General features: G+C 39.8%; 1 protein-coding gene across 1 annotated transcript in view; it reads left to right on the top strand.

The window, feature by feature from the left end:
• Window positions 1-6,000, top strand: part of agap3 (ArfGAP with GTPase domain, ankyrin repeat and PH domain 3) — a 172,964-nt gene that overhangs the window by 61,185 nt on the left and 105,779 nt on the right. The window lies entirely within an intron of this gene.

Genomic DNA, 6,000 nt, shown 5'->3' with positions numbered 1-6,000 from the left:
GAGAGAGAGAGAGAGAGAGAGAGAGAGAGAGAGAGAGAGAGGTGCTCATCAAAAAAGACATTTCAAATTGACAGGGCAGAAATGTAAGATGAATAAATACTCAAATACAGGCAGATTAAAAAAAATGCTCCACAAAATTCGAAAGTTGCTCTTCGAATTATGTCATTAAGTCGCAAGACTGCTCTCCAACAATAAAATTAGAAGCCTTGGTATGTGTAATAGGATATAATTGTATTTCCCAATTTACATCATATCCTTGCTCATAAAAAAATTGTACGCTGAAGTTTAAACTTGATTGACATCACCATATTGTACTGAGCAACCATGACAGAGATGTTTGGATCTTGGCCATGTCGCGGTATGTTTTACCATGATGTGTTTATCATCATGGGTCTTCTTCTTTGGTAGAATCGTGAAAAAAAACAACAACACCCTTTTGTATTTCTTTTCAACATCACAGGTTCCACTTGATACTGTTATTTATGTGACGGAGATTTGAACAGTAGTAAATAAAATGTGAAAAGTCCCACACGGCTGCCTACACTAATTACGTGTCATAAATTATCCCAGCGCTATAAATATTTAAAGCATATTTTGACAGGTTCTTCATTTACGTTTCCCCTGCAAGCACCACAGTTTGGGTCGCAATCACTCAGCAGGTACACAGGCAACGCTGTCAACTGAAAGCAAATGACTTCTTTTTCTGGATTCAAATCAAAATGTTCAATTACTTTCATTTGGAAAATGTCTGATGACACAACAGCTCGCATAGTTGCTTTTTCGATTGACACATTATTGATCTGGTGTAGGAGGAGCGCCGTGCGTGTTTGCGTCTGCCAGCGTGTCACCTTGACATACTTTCGAGAGCAATCTCCCGGGAAATTACACTTGCAACGCTGCAGAGTTATTATGCACTCCCCAACCATATTATTAGGTACACAAAACAAGAGCCCATCCATCCATCCATTTTTTTAATCCACTTATCTTCACGAGGGTAAGCGGGGTACATCCGGAACTGGTCACCAGCCAGTCGCAGGGCACACATACACGAACAACCAGCCGTGCTCACACTCACACCTAGGGACAATTTAGAGTGTACCATTAACCTGCCATGCATGTTTTTGGAAAGTGGGAGGAAACCGGAGTACCCAGAGAAAACCAACGCAGGCACAGGGTTAACATGCAAACTCCACACAGGAAGGCTGGAACCTGGAATCGAACTCCAGACCTCTATACTGTGAGGCGGACGTGCTCACCAGTCAACCGCCGTGCTACCCTAAAACAAGAGCTTCATTGATAAATCTGCTTAGGTATAAGAGGGTCACTTTTCAACCAATGTGGGGCGCCAAAGTTATCCAGTTTTGTTTAATTAATACCAAAATTAGACGCTTCCAGCAAATCATACATTTGTGTTCATCTGTCTATGCCAGTGACATATACTGACAGGAAGAAAAATTAAACGGTCTCCCACTAGATGGCAATGAACCTGTGTTTCTACTTCTTGTGGTGGGTGTACCATGAGATTTTTTTTTCTGATATAAAATATTTGCCTTGGCCTAGTAAATGCTGGTAAACATGAGACACGGCAAAATTAGATCCTCATGTTTTGCCTGTTGCTTGGCAAAATTTGCAAAATAAAAAAGACATTGTAATGAACTACAAAGGCCTGTGGAATCTGCGCTCAATAAATAACGTTGAGCTGATCTAATGAACTGCAGAATGAACGATTAATTTGTCACTGGGTCATTAAGCTGTAATAAATAGAAAAAACATTTCACAAAGGCAAAATGTCTGTTCTTCAAAGATTGATGGAGTTCATTAATTGGCTGAAAATGTTTCTCAATTTAAGGTGACGTGTATACTGACAAAAACATAAAAATACCCAAGTTGAGTCCAAAAACAAAAATGCCAGACAAATTGTGATCAGTACCATCTGCTTCACAATAGTGAACGAAAGCCTTGATAAAAGCACACCAAAATATGAAGGAAAAACTCTCCATATGATGCAGTGCAGATGTACTGTATACAATTGTAAATGACAACTACAATGAGTGTGCCCATTGACGTCATATTTGTAAAGGCAGATTTATTTTTGAATATATACTCTAGCTCATATACAGGAACTCATTAGAGTGCCCATAACAATTCAAGCCAGGCCACCGGGAGTCATCAGTTGCGATTGGAGGCCGCTGGGTGCTTGTGACGGCCGCAATGTTGCCACACGTCAACTCTCCACACCCCCCACTCCCAAACAGTTTCCCTCTCATTTGTGGGACTGCAGACACATTGATTTCCTCTCTTGTGTTCCGACGAGGCTAAATTGGAAGCGTGACATCAATAACAACGAAGTGAAGATGTGTTTTGTTCCTCTAACATTGCACCTTGTGAGTCACATTTGCTATTCCTGTATAACGCAGGTGACGGATGGTTTTGTGCGTACCTATTGATGCAATCATTGATGTTTTAATATATTCATATTTAACCCTTTCAGGGATAGCGGTTACTGCAGTGGACAGCTTATCATGCTGTCAGGTTACAGGGTGCATGAAAGGGTTAATAATAACGCATCAGATTTATAAATATTAACAATCAAGCCGATGCAGCAGCAACATACAGCAGTGGCACGACATAACCGACTTCAAAGTTTTTCAAGATCAGACGGTTTTAAAATTTCTTTTTTGGGCAAAAAATTGACATATGAGGGATGTCCAGCGGCAGCGAATTCAGCTAACTTCACAACAAGCAAAGGAATGGTAGACAGTGATTGAAACCTCAAAAAAGAGGCTTCAAGCTATTTAATACCATCTCGGTTGACGTCTGCTGTCAAACCAAACATAAAACAAAAGTTCCCTTTACACAATCAGTATTTTTTTTCATTACTTTTTTAAACTTTTTTATCTGTATTTCCAGACTCCAGCCCATTCCAGTGAGCTTCTGGCCAGCAGATTTGAGGCTATCAGTGATTTGTCTGTCCTGGTCTATTGTCGTGTAATTGAGTACTGCAACTGCTTGAATTGTCAGTTTTATGATGTCTCACCTATTCGGTTCTTATTTCTGCCATCGTGATTTTAAAGTTTTATGTGTCTCACTGTGCCACTTTAGAAACCTGCCTTGGGACTAAGGCTGAAAATTAGCACTTATGCTCAATCCGGCGCATTTGCACTGTTTATTGCACTGTCCCAATGAAATGAATGAATTAATAAATAAAAATAAAAATATTTGGGAGCTGATCAATGAGTTAAAAAAAAAAAGAAAGCTGATCACCGATCCATTCATAAGATGAACGAATCGAATAACTTCCACTATCTTCATGCTAAAAGCCATGCATGGGCGAACAAACAGCATGTACTGTATGTAGCGGCTTTATAATTCTTCAAGCAATGGATATTTGAACACAACTGGTGCAGCAACATGCATAGACAGACATCAATACTTAAAGGCATACTGTGGTCTTTTTTATCCTCTTCAAGAAATGACTAATATTACTGCCGGATTGAGTCAGTAACAGTAGCTGAGTAAAGCTCATTTTTGTTTGTCTGCATGATGATGTTATACAGCCGCCTGGTGGCCAAGTCGCGCACACCCAAAGGAGGCACAATGAATTAATCAGCACACACGAACAATTTAATTCTTTACATTCTATTCAATTATATTATTAGAACTATGTTTTTCTAGACACCATTATAGAGTGCAGGTGAATACCCCAGGTCACACGATGAGCGCACGTGGTCAAGTACATATTGGCAGAAAGAGAAGTGGCGCCTTGTGCTGCATGTGGTGGGTGTATGCAGTACTTACGCACACAGGAAGCCCATGAGTGATGACATATGTGCACGACTCCATGACTCATGTCCTTGTAGTGACAAGGGGGCTCGTAAAGCCCTCGCTTACGTGGCTTGGACACGTCACAAAAACAATCTGCCTAGACATCGCCGGTTGTGGCATATGGCGCCTGTCTGTTCGCATCGACAAGGCACGCTGCTATCTGCCATGTGTGCGGTTTGATACAGCTCTTTGTCGTGGATTGTCTTCGATTGCGCAGCCGTACGTAACGGACCGCATTGGTACAAGTCGGAATTGATTGTGTGGAATTGATGGTTGGTTGTGAAGGACTTGGAGGAAAATGGCGCGTACGGCTTGGCTGCAACCAGCAAAGGAGCTGACTCTTATCATGTCTCAAATAGTTTGCTGTGGAAAGAAGCCCAACATGACGTCAGCTTGAAGAAGTTGAGCTACTGCAAGTCTGCTATAGTGCAACTCCAGGCTATTTATCTGCTCAGTGGAACACTGACGTTCTGGAAAGCGGAACGTCCAAGTTTTTAAATTGTCTCATCTTAGAACATACATCACACAATCCATTCATTTGGTATCTTGTCAAAGGACCCTTGAAAGCATAAATTCCATTCAGAACATTCACTCCTCAAAAAAATCAAATGATAGGCACACTGAGGTTGATTTCCTTTCTGCTGCGCATTGAAGACATTTTCGTTTGACATCAAAAGATGAATACGACACAAGAAATACAAGTTGAAGCTTTAATTTCCCTTTTGGAAGGCGCACAACCCATCTTGGGAGATAGCACCTTGTGTTTCAGCCCACTCATTTTTCACACAAAGAGGTGTGTTTTGTTACCCGGGTCCTATCACAGTGATCTTTCTATGCTCAGTTTCAGATTTTTTTTTTTTTTTTTTTTTTGGAAGACAACCTTTGTACTACTTAAAGTTAATCAGAAAATGTGAAAGCCCATATATTTTCAGTCAACAGTAATAAAGGAATCAGGCTCACTGTTTGTTTGTTTGTTTGTTTGTTTATTGAACATATATAAAACATACAATAACATGACAAAATGCAAACAAAAATTATGAAAGGAAAATAAAAGTAAAAGTAAGTAATACAAACATCATCACAGTTATATGTTCAAAGGAGTAGGAAGAAGTATACAACTTATCTAGTCCTACCCCTTGTTGTGCAATAATGTATATTGATCATTTCCAATACCAAAGAAAAAGAAGAAATCTAAATTTCATCAAATACTTTTACCCTTTTGTGTACTATGCTTATCTATTGATACACCTTTCGGTTTGTATATATGTATCATTATTCTTTCGACTTTTTATATCAAATGACTCATATTCATTATATATACTACATTTCTTGAATACATTCAATAAGTTGTTCAAAATCTTTTGGTGAGCAGGGTAGGTAAAAGTATGATGTCGGGTAATTGTTAAACTGAAGCTTTGTTTAACATCCAGTTGTAGTGATAAAAAAAAAGACTACTAGTACTACAATAGTAATCGTGTATTGCTACTTCTCATTCCCCCAAATTTTAACAAATTTAATTCATGGCATAAAAAAAGTAAAAATATCATACAGAGAATAATAACTGACCTGAATTATTTTGGTCAGCCGTTCTGGATGTCCCAAAGGTCACGACAACCTCTTCATTTTTCATTCCAGGTATCATTCAGACAGATGTGAGAGCATCAGCACTTGACAGCTTAGGCTTTGCAGTTTTTGTAAGCATATCATTCCCCTGGCCATGGCTCATTGGAGCGGCGTTGCAAAATTCTCTGCTGGCAAGAAATTTTTCTGTCCCTGACTGCAGTTTAGTGCCAGTTTGAGAAGCTTTGAGGCTTCGAGTGGAAGATTATGACATTCAACAACCTGCAGTCGGTACGGGTAAAGCTTTCTCACTCTCCGAGGCATCCACAGAATTGAGATTTTTGTTGGTGCCGACGTCCAGCGCAGCCCTCTGGATAAACTTTCCCTCGCTTTGCATGAACGCCTTTCCGAGGAGTTTGGTGAAACCGATCCTTTTTTCCAGACACTTGCCATGGATAGCATACATTGTATTACTTGCTTCTCAAACTTATGCTAAACTGCAGTCGGGAACTTCAAACCCAAAACTGTCAAATGCGAACGGTCTTACGTTTGTCCGAATGAGAGTTGGAATGAAATGGAAAAAAGGAAATGGACAACATTGTGACTTTTGGGACA

The sequence above is a fragment of the Hippocampus comes genome, unplaced genomic scaffold (assembly GCF_001891065.2).
Source record: "Hippocampus comes isolate QL1 unplaced genomic scaffold, H_comes_QL1_v1.1 scaffold85, whole genome shotgun sequence".
Classification (NCBI taxonomy): domain Eukaryota; kingdom Metazoa; phylum Chordata; class Actinopteri; order Syngnathiformes; family Syngnathidae; genus Hippocampus; species Hippocampus comes.
The sequence above is the reverse complement of the archived record's forward strand: the minus strand, read 5'-3'. Positions and strand labels throughout refer to the sequence as shown.